Below are 22,374 nucleotides of genomic sequence, written 5' to 3'. Positions count from 1 at the left end.
TTGAACGCAGGTTTTTTGCCGGGACATATGGTACAATATAATCGGCAAGATAGGCTGGAGCTAGACCGTGTAGTATTTTATAGATAGATAGTACTTTATTGATTCCTTATGTAAGTAGTAAAACCTTAAACTCACATCTTAAGTGCACAGGTGAGCCAGTATAGGCGTAATATGATCAAACTTTGTTGTTCTTGTCAAAAGTCTAGCAGCCGCATTTTGTACCTACTGTAATTTTTTAATGCTAGACATAGGGAGAAAATAATATGTTACAGTAATCAAGACGAGATGTAACGAACGCATTGCAGCCCTTTGAGACACTCGTGATTCAGGGCTATATAAGTAAACATTGATTGATTGATTGATTGATTGATATCGTTTTATCGCCCAGCTCTCGGATGGACTTGTATTTATCTCACAATGGATAAGGGCTGGGCAATTACGGCTGAAAACTGTATCACAATACATGTTTTATATCGGTCGATATTGATAATTATTGATATATTCTATGACTAGAAGAAAATAAGGACCAGGAGAAAAACACATTAAATATAAACATTTATATTTCAAAGGTAACCTTCCTTTGATAATAACCCCTTTGGCTACCAAGGCAGAAAGAAAAGGAAACCATGGAAACTCTCAAACGATCAATATAAACACAATTTAAAATCACTTTGAAGATGTAACAATGGGTGGGTTGCAATCACGTGACCTGGAGGCACTGAAAGACATTGGGTTTCAGGCCATGGTCTAAGCCCCATTGGGCGACTGCCTATTAATGTTAAGGTCTTGGTCAAGTGGGGGTGACCCCAGGATGCAGAGACGGGAGACGAGGTGGAATTACCAAAAATTAAAACATTTAATTAGACAAAAAAGGTTAACTAAGGGTGATGGGACGGTGCGCCTAGCAACCGGGTGCGCCAAATGTATGGAATATTTTTGGTTTTGCTTACTGACCTCGAAGCAATTTTATTTGATACATGGTGTAATGATAAGTGTGACCAGTAAATGGCAGTCAAACATAAGAGATACGTATAGACTGTACTATGATGGCAATATGACTCAAGTAAACAACACCAACATTTTATATGTTCCATTGAAAATATAGAACATGACACACGGCGCTCAAAAATCAATCAAAATGTTTTAGTACGACTTTGGTAAGCTATGAAGTCGCACCGTTTGATGGATTGTCGGTGTATTAAACATACAAGTATTATTATAGTGTGTGTAAAATATTATGCAAAAGCAACTTTTGTTACATTGTGGTACCTGCTGATCTGTATTTGGGATCTGCATAAATCCTGAAAATTTGCGCGAATCCACCTTTGTAGTCCTTCGCAATACAGTAGTCGATAAACTTCTTCTTTTTCTCTATCTCCTTGTTAAAGAAAATGTGTCTTCTGCTGCTGCCATTCCTAATACAAAGTAGTGTAAAGTTCTTATATATGTCAGTAAACACGCCATGAGAGCGCTAAAACCTACTGGTGTAGTGAGTTTAAATTGTTCATCCAAGGAACTTTAATTATTAGAGTTCCAGTCGGAAGGTTTTTCACGGGACAAATTTTTGGCCTTGTTGTTTCTGGATAAGGGGATGCTGCTCCATTATTGATTCAAGTAAAAGTCATTAAAACAGTTGGTTCCATCTTTTGACACTTCTTCCACTGCCGTCCTTGCACGCTACACCGCTACCACAAAGATTGTTGTTTGACTGCTTTTAGATTGTTTTGTGTCATGTTTGTGTGTCCTCTCAATTGCTCTGTTGATTGCAATTCTGAATGTTGCTGGGTCGGGTTCGGTTTTGAAATTGGAATTGCATTATTATTATACTATGGTTTTTTTGTGTATTGTTCTGTTGGATTGATTAATAAAAAATAAAAAAAGGAAAACAATAAAAAAATTTAAAAAAAAATATAAAAGTCCCGAAAAATGTCGGTACCGGTACCAAAATTATTGGTATCAGGACAACACTACTTTCAACCAAAAAATATGCATTTATCGCACGTTTTCTCATTGGCATTTTTTTATTGATCGCGATAATATTTAGATCGTTTTATAGCCAGGCCCTGTCAGGATAGGTCTATTAGGACTATTAATCCCACACTGGATAAATACACTGCCGCATTAAAAGCATGACGAGCGGTCAGCGTCCAGCAACTTTATCAAGCTCTGCATGCACTTTAAAATGTTGCTACTGAGCAATAAACAATAAACTTATCTGCCCTATGAGTAATTTGCGGCCTACCTCCGTTACAACATTGGTTGTAATGCTGCATTTAGCACTGAAATTCTAAACAACCTTCCCGAGTAGCTTTTAAGTTAATTTCTTCTGGATGCATAATTCATGATTTGAGAACGTTGGAAGTTCTCATCTGGCCCGTCTTCCTCATTAACCTACCTCTGATACCCTGTGGAGACGGCAAATAACTCAGAGGATGCGAGAAGAAGACGCAGGCGAGAGCGCGGTGTTTGTTTGTGGGATGAGAGGGGGGAAAATTACGGGTTGAGGACAGTTGCAGCGTCAGGAGACGGCTTAATAGCTAACGCCGGTTATGTTTTTGACAGGAGTCATAGGAAGCAAAGTGGATTTAATGTCAAAGCTCTCGTAAAACCAATCCACCTGACAACACGGACGCATGCCTGCACCAAAAAATATGACCTTGTTATCTAAACCAAGGGATGGCAAACAACAACAAAACAACTCCTCTGACGATAAAAAAGTCTGTCTGCCTTGTTTACATCCATTTGCATAGCTAATAATACGATAAATCAGAACTTTTTGTTCGCGCATCCCCAGGCAGACGCAAGTATCTCATCCGTCCCGGTCGTACCGCACTGAAGGGAAAATGTGTTTTCTCTGTGGGCCGTTAATGTGCATCATCATACAGTCTGTTCCCACGGGATGCTGCAAGTCAGCGGATTTGACTTCCAAGAGGAAAAAAGGGCAGGGGGTGGGGGTCTTTGAGATCCTCAGCGGGGTTTCAAGGACGAGTCATTGTCACTCGCCAGGGGTGCGACTGCAGTCGGATGTTTTTGGTCGGGCTGGTCGACAATGCGAGTCTTAACTGGTCTAAAAGTGCCGGGCTGGGAAAATGTCAAGGGCGACGTGAAAGGAAGGAAGCGAAGCCTTTTCTCTCGCTCTCTCTCCCTCTCGCTAAATCCTCTGCAGCGCTGGAAAAATAAGCCCCGGCATCAGCTGTGAGCAAAACTGGCAAAAAAAAAAAAAAAAAAAAAAAAACGTGCTGCAGCTGCTTTGTTTACCGCTACCCAGACTAGAACTGCTCACTTGACATTGTTTGTGCTTTTTTAAAAAATGTTGTCGCATGATGAGTATAAATGAAATACCGTATTTTTAGGAGTATAGTCGCTCCGGAGTATAAGTCGCACCTGCCGAAATTGCATAATAGAGAAAGAACAAAACATACTGTATATAAGTTGCACTGGAGTATAAGTCGCATTTATTGGGGAAATGTATTTAAAAAAAAACAACACCAAGAATAGATATTTGAAAGGCAATTTAAAATAAATAAAGAATAGTGAACAACAGGCTGAATAAATGTACGTTATATGACGCATAAATAACCAACGGAGAAGGTGCCTGGTATGTTTACGTAGCATATGGTAAGAGTCATTCAAATAACTATAAATTAAGTTAAAGTATTAATGATTGTCACACACACACACTAGGTGTGGTGAAATTTGTCCTCTCCATTTGATCCATCCCCCTTGATTACCCCCTGGGAAGTGAGGGGAGTAGTGGGCAGCAGCGGTGCCACGCCCAGGAATCATTTATGGGAATTTAACCCCCAATTCCAACCCTTGATGCTGAGTGCCAAGAAGGGAGGTAATGGGTCCCATTCATATGGTCTTTGGTATGACTCGGCCGGGATTTGAAGTCACAACCTACCGATCTCAGGGCGGACACTCTAACCACTAGGCCACTGAGTACTATGACATATAGAACATGCTATACGTTTACCAAAAAATCTGTCACTCCTAATCGCTAAATCTCATGAACTCTTATACGTCTAGTCTCTTACATGAATGAGCTAAATAATAATATTTGATATTTTACTGTAATGTGTTGATAATTTAACACATAAGTCGCTCCTGAGTATAAGTCGCACCCCTGGCCAAACTATGAAAAAAACTGCGACTTATATTCCGAAAAATATGGTAATCAGCACCAGAAATATTACTTTATCTTGTACTGTGACCATCTGCTGTATTTGTATGCCAAAATAAGTACTTGCAGTCAAGGGGTTTCCTAACAATGTATTTGCCGGACTATAGGGCGCACCGGATTATAAAGGGTCTATTTTTGATCTTTTTCCATATATTAAGCGGACCGATTATAGGAGTCATATTGTTATATTTTTTTTCTCAATTGAAAACAGTTCCTTTTGGTCTCCATCAGTGTTTTTCTAATTTTTTGGAAACGAGGCACATTTTTTTCATTGAAAAATCCCAAATCACACCACTAACAGAAAACATTAAAACAATTTAACCCAACAGCCGATATTGACAGTAAAAAGTCGTTCTCGCAATGGTTGGATATGAATTCAAACCATAACAAACCATGCGTCACTATAACTCTTGTCTCAAATTAGTTTTACTGTCACCACCCGTCACATCACGCCGTGACTTCATTTTTGTTGTTTTTTGGTGTTTTCCTGTGTGTAGTGTTTTAGTTCCTGTCTTGCGCTCCTATTTTGGTGTTGATTGTCATGTACGGATGTACTTTGTGGACGCCGTCTGCTCCACATGCTGTAAGTCTCTGCTGTCGTCCAGCATTCTGTTTTCGTTTACTTTGCAGCCAGTTCAGTTTTAGTTTCGTTTTGCATCGTCATCATTAAGATTCAATTACTTTTTCTAAGAGGCACTCGCCTTTTGCTTATTTTTGATTCAAGCATAAGATACCTTTTTACCTGCACGCTGCCTCATACAAACATCCACAAAGCGATTAGCTACCTGCTGCCACCTACTGATTTGGAAGCGTATTACTAGGTTACTCTGCCGTGTTTAAGACCAGTGGTTCTCAAATGTGGGTACGCGTACCTCTGGGGGTACTTGAAGGTATGCCAAAGGGTACGTGAGATTTTAATAAAATATTCTAAAAATAGCAACAATTCAAAAATCCTTTATAAATATATTTATTGAATAATACTTCAACAAAATATGAATGTAAGTTCATAAACTGTGAAAAGAAATGTAACAATGCAAAGGTCAGTGTTGACAGCTAGATTTTTTGTGGACATGTTCCATAAATATTGATGTTAAAGATTTATTTTTTTGTGAAGAAATGTTTAGAATTAAGTTCATGAATCCAGATGAATCTCTATTACAATCCCCAAAGAGGGCACTTTAAGTTGATGATTACTTTTATGTGTAGAAATCTTTTATAATTGAATCACTTGTATATTTTTCAACAAAATTTTTGTTATTTTTGTATATATTTTTTCAAATAGTTCAAGAAAGACTACTACATATGAGCAATATTTTGCACTGTTATACAATGTAATAAATCAGAAACTGATGACATAGTGCTGTATTTTGCTTCTTTATCTCTTTTTTTCAACCAAAAATGCTTTGCTCTGATTAGGAGGTTCTTGAATTTAAAAAATGTTCACGGGGGTACATCACTGATAAAAGGTTGGGAACCACTGCTCTAGACAGTACAGACACTCAACAATGGCCCATTATTTACAGACTATAATCACTGGTTTGCAAAAAATATTTTTAACACAATTGGGTGAAATGACATCATCTCCCAAAGCACACCGACAATATCTCACGGTACACTAGTGTGCCATGGCACAGTGGTTGAAAAACACTGGTCTACAAATCATGTAATGGTGGTTCTTTGGTCAAAATGTTGCATAGATGATGTTTTACAGATCATCTTCAAGCTGCTTTCTGACAGTCGCATCCAAATGCGCCGTTTTGTAGCCGCTCTTATTTATGGGGCTCACCTTCGGCAGCGTCTTCTCCCCGTTATTTTTTTTGTAGCGGTGTAGCGTGCAAGGATGGGAGTGGAAAAAGTGTCAAAAGATGGAACTAACTGTTTTAATGACATTCAGACTTTACTTCAATCAATGACGGAGCAGCATCTCCTCATCCGGAAACAACCACACCGGAAACGTGTCCCGTGAAAAAACGTCCAATAATAACTAAAGTTCCTTGTGTAAATAATGTAAACTCACTACACCTGTATGTTTTACCGCTTTCATGTTGAGTTTAATGACAGATATAAGTAAGAACTTTACACTACTTTATATTACAAATGGCAACAGCAGAGGATGAATGTCCCGTACTTGAGTGGATCTTGCGGTTGTGGCTGCTTGCTGTTCTTCCTTCCAAGTAGCTTGTTTGATGAATGAGTCTGACTGAACCTCCTTCCTTTTTAGGTGCCTTCAATCAGTAATTTTAGCGGCCATTTTACCTTGACATTCTGGGAATTGTAGTTTTCAATGATTTTGACCATGTAGGGGATGGATTACTGACACTTCTGAGTTTTTAACTCCACAACAGGAACATAGAGAAAAAGAAGTTTATCAACTATGGCGTGGACGCGCGCAATTTTTCAGGATTTATGCAGATCCCAAATACAGATCAGCAGGTACCAGAAGGTAAGAAAAGTCGCATTTGCATAACATTTGCGAAACAAAACGCCAGATAATATGTCTCACCTTATACACACACCATAATAATACTCTTATTTTTTAATGCGCTGGCAATCCATCCACTGATGCGGGTTCATAGCTTACCAAAGTTGTACTAAAACATTTTGATATATTTTTGAGCGCCGTGTGTAATGTTCTATATTTTCAACGGAACATTTAAAATGTTTACTTGAGACCATCATGGTGCAGTCTACACCTATCTCTCATTTTTGACTGCCATCTACTGGTCACACTTATCATTTCACTGTGTACCAAAAAAAATAGCTTTGAGATCGGTAAGCACAACCGAAATTATTCCGTATATTAGGCGCACCGGGTTATATGGCGCACTGTCGAGTTTTGACAAAATGAAAGGATTTTAAGTGCACCCTATAGTCCGAAAAATACGGTAACAATACACAGGTGGCATTAAGATCTTATTAAATCAGGTCCTAAATGTGTATGAATAATAGAAAAGTACAATTTGGAGATATTATCGCACTACTGTTCGATGCCATGCCTTACAATAGTCCGATCCAACCCCCTTTAACCAGAGATGCCGCCTCCCTATTTCCCTGTGTGTGAGCGGTTAATAAGTGGAATTCACGATATTACTGACTCCGGTGACTTGTACGGTTTATCACCAGCCGGGGCTTTGAGGATCAGGCTTCCTTTAGGTGTGCAGGTGAATGCTTCCATGGCCAAGATGGCGCAAGGCCTCCTAATCATCTGACACCCTACCCGATCCCTCAAACTAAACAACCACCGATTAGGTTTTATCAGAGTGGTCAATAAAAGTGCAATAATTGGCCAATCAGTTAAGAATCAAGGGCTATTCTCTGGCGATTTGCTAGAGAGAGTTGAAACGGCGAGGCCATCCAACAGCAGCTTTAGCGAAAAACTCAGGACGGCCACACACACTAACACAGAGACACGCACACACACCACACAATGTGACACAAAGGCTGAATGGTTTGCAGAGACCAAAAAGGCAGTAATGATCTGCTCTAATAATAGTCATCATTAGATGCAGCAGTAGTAACATGAGGTGAAAGGTCGGCGTCTGTGTTTACGTGAGAAAGAGCGAGCGAGCGAGGGAGCGAGCGAGAGAGAGAGAGAGAGAGAGAGAGAGAGAGAGAGACTCAGCATGGCAATATCAGACATTGTTGCAATGCTTATGATAAATGTAAACAACCTTTTTTCGAGAAAACCCAGCAAAAAAAAAGATATCATAAACTGCTGAAATAATGATGAAAAAAAGTGTAAGATGAAGATTTAATTTCCTGAGTATTTGGTAAAAATGTTTCGTTTTTTGTGTGAATGTGAGTGTGAATGTTGTCCGTCTATCTGTGTCGGCCCGGCGATGAGATGGCGACTTGTCCAGGGTGTACGCCGCCTTCCGCCCCGAATACAGCTGAGATAGGCTCCAGCACCCCCCATCACCCCGAACGGGACAAGCGGTAGAAAATGGATGGATGGATGATCGATATATTTCGCAATGACACGTGATCACTGTCCTTAAAAATTGCATTCGATAAAACGTTCGATAATTTTTTTTCTGCCCCTTCGGAGGCAACGAGAAGTTAACATGGTGGGTTGCATAATCAAATGCACTGGCTTTCTGGTAATCGAGCAACACAGGAAGTGTTCACTGCTAGTGTGAGTGACACGGAATGAAGCCACGCTGTTGTAACACATGGCATGGCATTGTCTTGCTGAAATAAGCAGGGGCGTCCATGATAACGTTGCTTGGATGGCAACATATTTTGCTCTAAAACCTGTATGTACCTTTCAGCATTAATGATGCCTTCTTAGATGTGTAAGTTACTCATGCCTTGGCCACTAATACACTCCAATACCATCACAGATGCTGGCTTTTGACCTTTGCGCCTAAAGCAATCCGGATGGTTCTTTTCCTCTTTGTTCCAGAGGACACAATGTCCACAGTTTCCAATAACAATTTGAAATGTGGACTCTTCAGACCACAGAAAAATTTTCCACTTTGCATCAGTCCATTTTAGAGAACCTCGGGCCTAGCAAAGCCGGCGGCGTTTCTGGGTGTTGTTGATAAATAGATTTTTGCTTTGGATGGATGGAAGGATGGGTTTATTTATTTTCTTGCCATTTACAAAAAATAGCCAAAGAAATGGTGAGTGAAGTGGAGTGACAAAGTTGAAAGAAGAATTTCAAAAAATAGTTCAAAACAATCTCGTCGCCGACTTTGCCAACAAGAGTCGTCGGGTCGCCTCGTGGCGAGCCATCAGCGTTCCTGTTCTGTAACCCAGTACACTGTTTGTTTGTCTAATCTTGAACGGATGTGTGCTGTAAACAAAACATTTGTTGTACTTGTTGCAATGACAATAAAGACCTACCTACCTACCAAGAAAGGTAAAAGCGATCAATGTTCTTTTTAATGTATAATTTTTCAGTATTTTACATAATTTTATGCAAGTAAAGTAAGGAGTTGTTTTCTATAAAATGTGTTTTAGTTAATATTTGTGGGCTTCTGTAACACATGAATTGGGTTTACATTACCGTATTTTTCCGACAATAAGGCGCACTTAAAATGATTTCATTTTCTCAAAACTCGATAGTGCGCCTAATGCACGGAATAACTTTGGTTGTGCTTACCGACCTCAAAGCTATTTTATTTGGTACATTGTGTCATCATAAGTGTGATCAGTATATGGCAGTCACACATAAGAGATACGTGTAGACTGCAATATGATGGAAGTGACATAAGAGATACGTGTACACTGCAATGTGACTCAAGTAAACAACACCAAAATGTTATGTTTCATTGAAAATATAGAACATTACACACGCCGCTCAAAAACCTATCAACAGGTTTAAGTACGACTTTGGTAGGCGATGAAGCTGCACCGCTTGATAGATTGTACTGTGCTTAAACATAGAAGTATTATTATGGTGTGTGTATAATGTAAGATATATTATCTGGCGTTTTTTTTTGCAATATTATGCAAAATCAAGTTTTCTCACCTTCTGGTACATGTTGATCTGTATTTGGGTCCTAAATATTTGCGCGCTTCCGCCGCCGTTTTCTCTATCTTCTTGTTATGGGACATTCACCCTCCGCTGTTGCCATTTTTAATATAAAGTAGTATAAAAATGTTACTTATATCTGTCAGTAAACTCACCATGTAAGGGCTAAAACATACCGGTGTAGTGAGTTTACATTATTTACCCAAGGAACTTTAGTTAGAGAGTTCCGGTGGGACAGTTTTTTACGGGACACTGCACTGTGGTTTCCGGATAAGGAGATGCTGCTCCGTTATTGATTGAAGTAAAGTCTGAATGTCATTAAAACAGTTAACTCCATCTTTTGACACTCCTTCCACTCCCGTCCTTGCACGCTACACCGCTACAACAAAGATGACGAGGAGAAGACGCTGCCGAAGGTGAGCCACGTACAAACACCGTTTCCATATGAGTTGGGAAATTGTGTTAGATGTAAATATAAACGGAAAACAATGATTTGCAAATCCTTTTCAACCCATATTCAATTGAATGTACTACAAAGACAAGATATTTGATGTTCAAAGTCATAAAGTTTTTTGTTTTTTTTTGCAAGTAATAATTAACTTAAAATTTCATGGCTGCAACACGTGCCAAAGTAGTTGGGAAAGGGCCTTTTCAGCACTGTGTTACATCACCTTTTCTTTTAATAACACTCAATAAACGTTTGGGAACTTAGGAAACTAATTGTTGAAGCTTTGAAAGTGGAATTCTTTCCCATTCTTGTTTTATGTATATCTTCAGTCGTTCAACAGTCCGGGGTCTCGATGAGAGACAGGTCTTGTCTGCAGGCGGGCCAGGAAAGTACCGCACTCTTTTTTTACGAAGCCATGCTGTTGGAACACGTGCTGAATGTGGCTTGGCATTGTCTTGCTGAAATAAGCAGGGGCGTCCATGAAAAAAACGGCGCTTAGATGGCAGCATATGTTGTTCCAAAACCTGTATGCACCTTTCAGCATTAATTGTGCCTTCACAGATGTGTAAGTTACCCATGCCTTGGGCACTAATGCACCTCCATACCATCACAGATGCTGGCTTTTGAACTTTGCGTCGATTACAGTCTGGATGGTTGGCTTCCCCTTTGGTCCGGATGACACGATGTCTAATATTTCCAAAATCAATTTGAAATGTGGACTCGTCAGACCACAGAACACTTTTCCACTTTGCATCAGTCCATCTTAGATGATCTCGGGCCCAGAGAAGCCGGCGGTGTTTCTGAATCCATCCATCCATTTTCTCCCGCTTATTCCCTTTTGGGGTCGCGGGGGGCGCTGGCGCCTATCTCAGCTACAATCGAGCGGAAGGCGGGTTTACACCCTGGACAAGTCGCCACCTCATCGCAGGGCCAACACAGATAGACAGACAACATTCACACTCACACACTAGGGACCATTTAGTGTTGCCAATCAACCTATCCCCAGCTGCATGTCTTTGGATGTTGTTGATAAATGGCTTTCACTTTGCATAGTAGAGCTTTAACTTGCACTCACAGATGTAGCGACCAACTGTACTTAGTGAAAGTGGTTTTCTTAAGTGTTCCCGAGCCCTTGTGGTGATATCCTTTAGAGATTGATGTTGGTTTTTGAGACAGTGCCGTCTGTGGGATCGAAGGTCACAATCATTCAATGTTGGTTTGCGGCCATGCTGCTTACGTGGAGTGATTTCTACAGATTCTCTGAACCTTTTGATGATATTATGGACCGTAGATGTTGAAATCCCTAAATTTCTTGCAATTGCACTTTGAGGAACGTTGTTCTTAAACTGTTTGACTATTTGCTCACACAGTTGTGGACAAAGGGGTGTACCTCGCCCCATCCTTTCTTGTGAAAGATTAAGCATTTTTTGGGAAGCTGTTTTTTTACCCAATCATGGCACCCACCTGTTCCCAATTAGCCTGCACACCTGTGGGATGTTCCAAATAAGTGTTTGATGAGCATTCCTCAACTTTATCAGTATTTATTGCCACCTTTCCCAACGTCTTTGTCACGTGTTGGTGGCATCAAATTATAAAGGTAATGATTATTTGCACACAAAAAAATGTTTATCAGTTTGAACATCAAATATGTTGTCTTTGTAGCATATTCAACTGAATATGGGTTCAAAGTGATTTGCGAATCATAGTATTCCGTTTATATTTACATCTAACACAATTTCCCAACTCATATGGAAACGGGGTTTGTAATATTATGTATTATCATTACATCAGTGGTTAATTTCCAAAAAATAATGGCAGTAACAATTTGAAGGTCAATATATCGTCAACCAAAACGTGTTATAGGCCCCAGGCCTGAACACTACTATATGAGAATAATGACCAGTGTAGACTTAACAACAAAGCACATGAGTGTGGAAGAAGCCTGTGTGGTCGCAGGGCGGATAATAATCGAAGAAATCCCAGCGGTACCTCATTAGAGGTCACTGAGTTTTTTTGTTTTTTTCTCATCCACCTTAAAGACTTTTTCTTTCAGCGGCAAAGCAATAAAGGTCAAGAGGTTGTCGTCAGGTAGTTTTCCCTCCCGAGACCTCTGGGAGCAACTATGACGTGTAACTAAAGAGCGGCGTCCGAGAAGCCTTCCTTTTTCCGTCAGAGCTTTTTTTAACAACACTGGAAATTAAATGACCGTGTAATCAGTCGGCTAATTGTTTGGACACGCATTAAACATTGTTTTTGTTTGTTTTTTCGTCTTAAGGCAACCACAGACAAAGATTACAAAACAATAATAAATGGTGCATGCAGCTTGTCTTTTTTTGTAAGCCACTTGGGTTGGTTTTGCATCGCTGTAAAGGAGTACTGCATTATCCTTCTGCCAGGAGAAGATTAGAATTTAGAGGTGATCTGGATCATTTCTACTAATTTACCTTACATTTATGTTACGAGGCTGAACTCCTCTGTGTATGAATGCTAGCGTCCCGGCCACTACCCACACAGACGAAGACAGTGGATGACTGACAAGAAGGTTCACTCTGTTTATTCAATTCGGCTGTAGAACAAATGGAATAGCTCAAACCATTACGAGCAGGCTTTGACTTGACTATGACTTCTTTTCGATTACATCAACCACACTTAAATAACAATATTAATCTAGTAAATATAATACCATATAGAATATTCTTCTAGTGTTGTAAATTTTTAGGTCGTGTGACGGGTGATGAGCCAAGAAGACGCCAACGAGGAATCGTCGAACAAAAAGCTATATTTGTTTCAGTGAGCCTCAGACTGGAACTGCAGTTTTCAGGGAAAAAGTATGGGGCCTGATTACTCTTCAATCAATCAATCATCCATCCATTCATCCATTTCCCACCGTTTAATCCCTTTCGGGGCCGCGGAGGGCACTTGTGCCTATCTCAGCTACAATCGAGCGGAAGGCGGTGTACACCCTGGACAAGTCGCCACCTCATCGCAGGGCCAATACAGATAGACATACATAAATCAATCAATGTTTACTTATATAGCCCTAAATCACGAGTGTCTCAAAGGGCTGCACAAGCCACAACGACATCCTTGGCTCAGATCCCACATCAGGGCAAGGAAAAACTCAACCCAATGGGACAATGAGAAACCTTGGAGGGGACCGCAGATGTGGGCACCCTTTTGATTGATTGATACTTTTATCAGTAGATTGCACAGTTCAGTACATATTCCGTACAATTGACCACTAAATAGTAACACCCAATAAGTTTTTCAACTTGTTTAAGTCGGGGTCCACGTTAATCAATTCATGGTATCCAAATCACAAGAGTGTCCACAGTTCTTCCCGTATCCTCCAATCATTTGTGGCACTGTCAACTAGGGCTGAACGATTATGGCAGAAATAATCATCACAACTACGGGTGTAACGGTAGACAAAAAATTTGGTTCGGTACGTACCTCGGTTTAGAGGTCACGGTTCGGTTCATTTTCGGTACAGTAAGAAAACAACAAAATATAATTTTTTGGGCTATTTATTTACCAAATTTGTAAACAATGGCTATAATAATTCTGCCTGCGTTAATCAACATTAAACTGCCTCAAATTTTTGCTCAGATTAAATACAACGACAAAACTTTTCTTCTACATATAAAAAGTGCAACATTAAACAGTTTCAAGTCAACTCATCATGCTTAATTTATCACAGCATTTGGGAAGCCTGGAGTTGATTTGTATAATCTTATATTTTTATCGACATGTGATAGCTGGCTTTTCTGTCCGTAAAACACAATCACACACACCCCGCAAAATGAGCTAAGGTTACGCTAAAAGCTAATTAGCCTTCACCTCAAGCCAGAACTGCGAGCGAGCTTCTAGAAGGTCAACGGGCTAATAGTGATGTTAGTAGTAGTTGACTGGGAGTTGTTTATTATCATTTGGGGGGGGGTACGCTGCCTTATGCTCACCTCCTTAACACCTATCTGCTCGACGCTGAAGCATTTACGACATGCGCTCTGAATACACAGTTGATTAGTTGTTACCGCTCTGAATACGCACTGCTGATTGGCTGTTACCACGGTGGTTGTAACCAATCAGATGGTTGTGTGGGTGGGACAATGCTGGGTGCTGAGACAGAGGCAGTAGAAGCAAAGCAGCTTGTTAAGACTTAAACTTAGAAACTCGTTCGGTACACCCTCGTATCGAACCAAAACAGTTCAATACAAATACACGTACCGCTACACCCCTAATCACGACTATTATCCGTTGATATTAAAATGCAACCAGGGTGGGATCCAATGATCGTGAGAAGCCAAAATCGAAACTGTAATTAATTGTCCAGCCCTAGTATGAACATTGCTTTAGTCACTCGCTAGCGGACTAAAACCTATGTATCCGCCGCCCTCCCACTCACGTCTCCGTCTCTTCAAAAAAATATCTCTTTTTACGGTCGGGCAAAGTCGTTCCCCTTCAATCCGTTTCGCCTTTCATTAGCGTTAACTTTGCGTGAACAATGTTGATATTAGCGGCGGCTCAAGGTGACGGCGGACAAAAGCGAGGCTTTGTCGCACTTCATTAACACGGGCATCAGTTCTTGTATATTTAATGAGCTTTTTTTCTCTCATTATCGCAGCATGTTGCGTGTCGAATGTGCCGATTTCAAAGCCGTCAACACTTTCTGATTGAAATTGAAAATGACAAAGCCGCTAAATAAAGCAGGATTACGCCACAAAAACTGTGTCTACGTCTATAACGCAGATTGTATTCTATGGGCGCGTTGTTTACTCAAAGTCTGACATTTACATATTCCAATGGAATCACTAAATGATTAACACAAAGAGTCTGGCAAGACTTCCTGTCCTAGTTTACAGAGGAAAATCTCTCAGAACCTCCTCACATCCCAAAAATAGACGTTAGTTTTAATTGAGTAAGAACTCCACGCCTCTGATGGCTTCTGAATAGGTCCAATAAGCGCTTTGGAACGACAGAGGCTGTTAAGTAAACCTCGCGCTCATCAAACTTGAGCGTGGCCTCGCTTGACACAGATCATCTGCACGGGCAATTTAAATGACTTCAATGGGTATTTTTGGCGTCAGATTAAGGTGTAATAACTCTTTTTTTGAAGCCATACGGACTATAATGAACAGTGAAAAATATCACAGGAAGTTATATAGCGGAACATCTAAGGTTGAAGACAAGCCATAATGGAGAATAGACAAGTTTAAACTGCCTCCAACCTTAAAAGGGGTATTTTATGATTTTTTTCCCCCTATATTTAAAACACTTCCTTGTGGTCTACATAAAATGTTATAGTGGTTGTTTGGGTCAAAAACGTGCATAGTTTATGTTTTACAGACCAATTTCAAGCCGTTTTGTGGGCATTCTAATTACGTGCCTCCACTTTGACATCATCTTCTCCCCACCATTTTTGTTGTATTTTTTAGCACTTCTATAGCGAGTCTACTGACAGATTAAGTTTTAACTATAAGATACTTTGTATTAGAAATGGCAACAGAGAAGGATGCATGTGCATGTACGAAACAGTCTGCCCCACAACAAGAATGAGATTACTGATCACAGCACGGACTATAATGGTATATAGATACCATATATGGAGATATCCGCTGGCATTACAGGGCGGAGAACGTCACAGGTCTGCGTAAATTCCAAACGGCTCGTTTAAAGGAATTACGAAGGAAAGCAAGATTGTTTTATAAATATCTCTGCCGTGCCTCAACAGTTTGATTAAACATTTTCAGGACTTATGCAGATCCAAAATACACAAAAGCAGGTACAAGTAGGTAAGAACATTTGCTTTTGCATAACAGGGCCCCCAATGAATTATCATTATTAAAAGGCCCATAATATAATGCCGTTTTTTTCAACAATTTTAAATCAATTTAAGTCAAAAAGGTTGAACGATAGCATATTGGAAGTGTGTTCGGTAAAATCTAAAATTTAGACAGTTTAAAAGTGTTATAGTAAGCTCTACTGCAAGGCTATTCAACTGGCAGCCTGGAGATGACAGCATACCGGCCTCCAAGTTCGGTTCAAAACTTGGGGGACAAACATTTTTGCAGCAAATTCCTAAAATCACTCAAATCTGTCTGGAGTCACTAAAAATGTGAAACTTATATTAGTGTGAAAGTGAAGGCAACACAAGATGTAAGTGTCAATATTAACTAGATTAGACTACTATCAAAATGACCGTGTCACAGGCTGATGCAAATCTTCCTTGACAGAAATGTTGAAATGTAATATTTCTTCTACACATTTTTACAACATAGGGAAACATTACTAAAACGCAGGCTTTTCACAAGGTGAGATAACTCCTTGAAATTACTGGCTTGGAATGACCAAAAGTATAGATGTGTGTGTCCAAGTTAAAGGAAAAGGAAACTACAAATAAAATGACCTCAAATATACCTAAAATACAAGACATAATAATGCATTATGTACATATAGGTAGCGTAAATAACATGTTAGCATGGATTAGCTTGCAGTCATGCAGCAGTGAGCAAATATACCTGATTAGCACTCCACACAAGTCAATAACATCAACAAAGCTCACTTTTGTGCGTTCACGCCCAGCATAAAACGTTTGATGGACAAATAGAGACAAAGAAGGAGTGGCATAAAACATGTCTTTCTGTGGCAGCCTCAAAGAAACAAACTGTTTGTTTACATGTACCGTACATCTCAAATGCGGTCTTCTGTAAACGTTCGAGGCAAAACAGCCACATGAGAGTTAGAAAACAATGAATTTGTTCAGTTTTAAACAAACTACGGTGCGTTCAAGGACTTCCGAAATTAGGACAAAATGGCGAGCCAAATACTCCCATCAGTGAAGTGTGTTTAATATAAAGAGTGGGATTTCTAACAATTAGGAGGGTTTGTGTCATTTTTGTCCTCCCACAGAAACCATATCAGAACAAAAAAAATGTATTTTTTTCATCTTTTTCCATTTACATACATTTTTGAAAAAGCTCCAGGGAGCCACTAGGACGGCGCTAAAGAGCCACCTGTGGCACGAAAGCCGCACGTTTCCTACCCCCGAGTTAAACGTTATATATATTTTCCCGTCTGTGGCGTCATCAAAACAAAAATGGCGGATATCTATAAAGTCTTATCATAGCTTCAAATCCCCATCCCACGAACTGAGAGTCAAAGTACAAAACGTCCACATTTGGGCTTAATTTTAAGATGTGTAGTGAAGTTTACCCCTCCCCCCCATCTCAAATGCGGTCCTTCTGTAAACTTTTGAGGCAAAACAGCCACATGAGAATTAGAAAACAATGAATTTGTTCAGATTCAAACAATCTACGGTGCGTTCAAGGACTTCTTCAAATTAGGACAAAATGGCACGCCATATACTCTCATCAGTGAAGTATGTTTAATATAAACAGTGGCATTTCTCCGAATTTGGGAGATGGGGGGATGGGTTAAAGGGGGACGGGCGGGGTTGAGGTGGGCGGGCTTTGGTGGTAACGGGGGTGTATATTGTAGCGTCCCGGAAGAGTTAGGGACGCAAGGGGTTCTGGGTATTTCTTCTGTTGTGTTAACGATGCGGATGTGTTTGTCATTCTTGTTTGGTGTGGGTTCACACAGTGTTAAAGTTGTTTATACGGCCACCCTCAGTGTGACCTGTATGGCTGTTGACCAAGTATGCTTTGCATTCACTTGTGTGTGTAAAAGCTGCATATAATAAGTTAAAGCACCAATGATTGTCACACACACTAGGTGTGGTGAAATTATTCTCTGCATTTGACCCATTACCCTTGATCACCCCCTGGGAGGTGAGGGGAGCAGTGGGCAGCAGCAGTGGTCGCGCCCGGGAATCATTTTTGGTGATTTAACCCCCAATTTCAACCCTTGATGCTGAGTGCCAAGCAGGGAGGTGATGGGTCCCATTTTTATAGTCTTTGGTATGACTCGGCCAGGGTTTGAACTCACAACCTATATATATTATGTGACTGGACGGAGGAAAAGCAGACGTGACGACAGGTTGTAGAGGACGTTAAAGGCAGTGCCTTTAAGGCACGCCCCCAATATTGTTGTCCGGGTGGAAATCGGGAGAATGGTGCTCCCGGGAGATTTTTGAGATGGGCACTGAAATTCGGAAGTCTACTAGAAAGGAGGGTTGGCAAGTATGAGTTTGTCCTCCTACAGAAACCATATCAAAACAAAAGCAAAAACTTTTTTTTTTTCCTCATCTTTTCCAATTTTCATACATTTTTGAAAAAGCTCCAGGGAGCCACTAGGGCGGCCGCTTGTTGCCGATCCCCGTTTTAGACGTTAAGTCTATTTTCCCGTATGTGGCGTCATCAAAACAAAAATTGCAGATACCGTATTTCCTTGAATAGCCGCCGGGACGCTAATTATTTTAAAACCTCTTCTCACTCCTGCGCTTGCCAAAGGCATGCGGTAAAAGTAAGCATGCGCTAATTATTCTAAAACCTCTTCTCACTCCGGCACTTACCAAAGGTATGCAGTAAAAATTTGAGTGTGATGTAAACTTGGACCTTAAATCCTACTGAATAGCTCTTAATCTTCATCCCTTTATGCGATTTCAAATTACCGGTATTGAAATCAGCCTCCTCCATTTTGAAAATGATGACGAGGGAAGTGTCACTCATGACGTCACTAGTTTGACCAGGCGGTAATACTAAGCATGCGCTAATTATTTTGGGAAGCGAGTTTGACCCGGTAGTAATTCAAGGCAGGCGCATACTATATACCCTGCGGCAATTCAAGGAAATACAGTATCTATAAAGTCTTATCATAGCTTCAAATCCCCATCGCACAAACAGAGTCAAACGTGATCAACACTAGCAAATCTATGTCTCCAGAGATAACATTGCACTTAAATTTCAAAAGCAACATCATGCTAGGTGAGCATATTCTTTAAAGAAAAACTAAGCAATAAAGTACACAACGTCCACATTCGGGTTTATTTTTAAGATGTACAAGTAAACAAACATCTCAAATGCGGTCTTCTGTAAACTTTTGGGGCAAAACAGCCACATGAGAATTAGAAAACAATGAATTTGTTCCGAATCAAACAACTATGGTGCGTTCAAGGACTTCTGAAATTAGGACAAAATGGCACGCCATATACTCTCAACAGTGAAGAAAATTTAATATAAAGAGTGGCATTTCTAACAATTAAGAAGGTTTGTGTCAAGTTTGTCCTCCTACAGAAACCATATCAAAACAAAAAAAGCATTTTCTTTCCCTCATCTTTTTCCATTTTCATACATTTTTGAAAAAGCTCCAGGGAGCCACAAGGGCGGCCGCTTGTTGCCGACCCCTGTTTTAGATGTTAAATCTATTTTCCCGTCTTTGGCGTCATCAAAACAAAAACGGCGGATATCTGTAGGCATAGTAATGCCTACGGAGCTAACATACATACATTTTAAAAGAAAACTAAGAAATAAAGTATACAATTTTATCGACTATAAAAATGGAACCCATTACCCCCCTACTTGGCATTCAAGGGCTGGAATTGGGGGTTAAATCAGCAAAATAATTCCCGGGCGCGGCCACCGCTGCTGCTCACTGCTCCCCTCAACTCCAAGGGGGTGGAACAAGGTGATGGGTGAAATGCAGAGGGTAATTTCACCACACCTAGTGGTACTTTTGACTTTAACAACGTCCACATCTGGGGTTCATTTTAAAGGCCTACTGAAACCCACTACGCAGTCTGATAGTTTATATATCAATGATGAAATATTAACATTGCAACACATGCCAATACGGCCTTTTTAGTTTACTAAATTTCCCGGAAGTTTCGTCTTCGAAACGTCGTGTAATAATGACGTGTATGCAAGACGTCACGGGTTTTTAGGAAGTATGAGCGCTGTGCACACACACAGCTAAATGTCGTCTGCTTTAACGGCATAATTATACAGTTTTTTGGACATCTGTGTTGCTGAATCTTTTGCAATTCGTTCAATTAACATTGGAGAAATCACAGTAGAAAGATGGAGTTTGGAAGCTTTAGCCTTTAGCCACACAAACACACGGTGATTCCTTGTTTAAAATTCCTGGAGGTGAAACGTTACTATGGATCAGAGCGCGGTCAAGAGAACATGGATCCCTACCAAATGTCAACCAGCAGGTTTTGTTGAGTAAATTGTGGTTAAAAAGTCAGTTCTTACCAGAGAAAAGCTGAGCTTGTGCCGTCCATAAAGCTGCCGTCGACTCGCCTGAGATACTGCGCGTCAAGACACCCGTGGAGACACCCTTCCGACTATCAGGTAAAATTAAACTCACTAAAACACTAGCAACACAATAGAAAGATAAGGGATTTCACAGAATTATCCTAGTAAATGTGTCTAAAAACATCGTAATCTGTCCCAAAGCAATCGCTTTTTTTTTCTTTCTAGTCCGTCACTATCAATATCCTCAAACTCGAATCTTTCATGCTCGCTCAAATTAATGGGGAGATTGTCGTTTTCATGGCCCGAATAGCACTTTTTGTTGGAGGCTCCCATTAAAAACAATGTGAATATGTGAGGAGCCATCAAACATGTGATGTCATCGTCAGAGACTTCCGGTCGAGGCAGGGCATTTCTCTTAGCACCGAAAGTTGCGAACTTTATCGTGGATATTCTCTACTAAATACTTTCAGCAAAAATATGGCAATATTTGGCAAATGATCAATTATGACACATAGAATGGACCTGCTATAAATAAGAAAATCTCATTTCAGTAGGCCTTTAAAGATGTGTAGTGAAGTCCACCCTTCGTCCCCGTCTCCAAGCGGTCTTCTGTAAACCGGCGGGCGTAGACACGAGGCGGGCACATTGAGCGAGGGGCGTGTCGGAAGAGACATCACGTCCGTGAGTAAAGACATTTTCCTTCAAAAATCGAGCACTTGAATGCATCTGTGAGATTAATCTCAGGTTTGGTCCACATAGAAAGGCTCCCGGGCCCCATCTTACTGTATAAGAATCTATTTGACCTTTACTGTCATGAAAAAAAGAGCTCAGTTAAAGGGGAACATTATCACCAGACCTATATAAGCGTCAATATATACCTTGATGGTGCAGAAAAAAGACCATATATTTTTTTAACCGATTTCCCAACTCTAAATGGGTGAATTTTGGTGAATTAAATGCCTTTCTGTTTATTGCTCTTTTTGCGATGACGTCAGAACGTGACGTCTACGAGGTAATACCATTTTCATTTTCAACACATTACAAACACCGGGTCTCAGCTCTGTTATTTTCCGTTTTTTCGACTATTTTTTGGAACCTTGGAGACGTTGGGGTGTTGTCGGTTGGTAGAGTGGCCATGCCAGCAACTTGAGGGTTGCAGGTTCGATCCCCGCTTCCGCAATCATAGTCACTGCCGTTGTGTCCTTGGGCAAGACACTTTACCCACCTGCTCCCAGTGCCACCCACACTGGTTTAAAATGTAACTTAGATATTGGGTTTCACTATGTAAAGCGCTTTGAGTCACTAGAGAAAAAGCGCTATATAAATATAATTCACTTCACTTCACAACAACACTAACAGGGAGGGATTCAAGTTGCACCACTGCCCCGAAGATGCGAAAGTGTCTGCCACCAGACCCCCATTGAATGTACCAAAGTGTCTCCACATTTGACCGGCGATGACAGACATGGCACAGAGATGTATGGATAACCTGCAGATGTATTTGCAACAATAAAGTCAACGAAATCACAAAGGTGAGTTTTGTTGATGTTGACTTATGTGCTAATCAGACATACTTGGTTGCGGCGTGACTGCCAGCTAATCGATGCTAACATGCTACGCTAATCAACGCTGACATGCTATTTACTGGGGGTGCTCAAGCAGACATGGCACAGAGATGTATGGATAACCTGCAGATGCATTTGCAACTATAAAGTCAACGAAATCACAAAGGTGAGTTTTGTTGATGTTGACTGCCAGCTAATGCTAACATGCTACGCTAATCAATGCTAACATGCTATTTACCGGCGGTGCTAAAGCAGACATGGCACAGAGATGTATGGATAACCTGCAGATGCATTTGCAACTATATTACGTTTCCTTCCACCCACATTTAATGCGAAAAAAAACACTTACCAATCGACTGATTTAAGTTGCTCCAGTGTCACGAGATGCGAAAGTCCTGATCGTTTGGTCCGCACATTTTACCGGCGATGCGAATGCAGCTATTCGGCCATGCTATGGCTATGAATAGCGTCAATAGCTTTTCGCTCAATAGCTTCAGTTTCTTCTTCAATACTTTCATACTCCAACCATCCGTTTCAATACATGC

At 40.5% G+C, this 22,374-nt stretch overlaps 2 protein-coding genes across 7 annotated transcripts in view; both read right to left on the bottom strand.

Annotated features, from left to right (window-relative positions):
• LOC133551824 (uncharacterized) overlaps positions 1-12,584 on the bottom strand; it is a 502,474-nt gene extending 489,890 nt beyond the window's left edge. Inside the window, exon 1 of the mRNA XM_061898946.1 lies at positions 12,572-12,584. The gene's annotated coding sequence lies outside the window, so the exon portion shown is untranslated. The remainder of the gene's footprint in view (positions 1-12,571) is intronic.
• gria4b (glutamate receptor, ionotropic, AMPA 4b) overlaps positions 1-22,374 on the bottom strand; it is a 352,168-nt gene that overhangs the window by 277,690 nt on the left and 52,104 nt on the right. The gene's annotated exons all lie outside the window — the stretch shown is intronic.

This window comes from Nerophis ophidion, linkage group LG04, assembly GCF_033978795.1.
Source record: "Nerophis ophidion isolate RoL-2023_Sa linkage group LG04, RoL_Noph_v1.0, whole genome shotgun sequence".
Classification (NCBI taxonomy): domain Eukaryota; kingdom Metazoa; phylum Chordata; class Actinopteri; order Syngnathiformes; family Syngnathidae; genus Nerophis; species Nerophis ophidion.
This window is presented reverse-complemented; position numbering and strand designations above follow the sequence as displayed.